Below are 741 nucleotides of genomic sequence, written 5' to 3'. Positions count from 1 at the left end.
CTCAGCGAACAATATGAGCAACTTGAAAAACAGTATAACAGTTGGAAACTACCCAGTCCGAATCAGAATCTATTTATAGATCTGATGCAAGAGATAGCCACTGAATTAGGTCTATCCAACTGTTGGATATGTGGTGGTCTGAAATCTGCTGAAAGATGGCCATGGAAGTGAGAGGGACTAACCCCAGAACAATTGCTAAAATGGACAGGATTAAAATTGACCAAGACAACACGACGACCAGAAGGATGGGTAATAGACAAACGTATAATTGGGACATTTTGCATTAGCCGGGAGGGAAGAGAATTCACCGACCTAGTAGGGTACACCTCGTGTGTAAATACCCTCACGGTGAATTCAGACAAAAAAACTAAAATTTGGCAGCCAGAACCACCCGAGGGGTATTGGAGTCCGTCTCAGGAAAACAATTGCGAATGGTTGGAAATAACTGGGCTCTGTTGGAATAAAAATCTGGGGGCTAATCCCTTCCATGCCCTCCGAGGTTTGAGTGAATATTGGGAGGATCCGGCAAAATCTAGCAAAAATTGGGAAGCCCCAGATAGAATTTATTGGATTTGCGGTAAAAAGGCATATAGTGAATTACCAAGGAAATGGAAAGGATCATGTACACTCGGAATAATTCGGCCGTTTTTCTTTACGTTACCTAAAGACGAGAGTAAGTCTTTAGGTGCACCCCTCTTTGAAACTTTAGCAAGACAAAAGAGGGACTTAAAGCGAGAGCTA

The sequence above is a fragment of the Parus major genome, chromosome Z (assembly GCF_001522545.3).
Source record: "Parus major isolate Abel chromosome Z, Parus_major1.1, whole genome shotgun sequence".
Lineage (NCBI taxonomy): Eukaryota > Metazoa > Chordata > Aves > Passeriformes > Paridae > Parus > Parus major.
Note: the sequence above shows the minus strand (reverse complement) of the source record.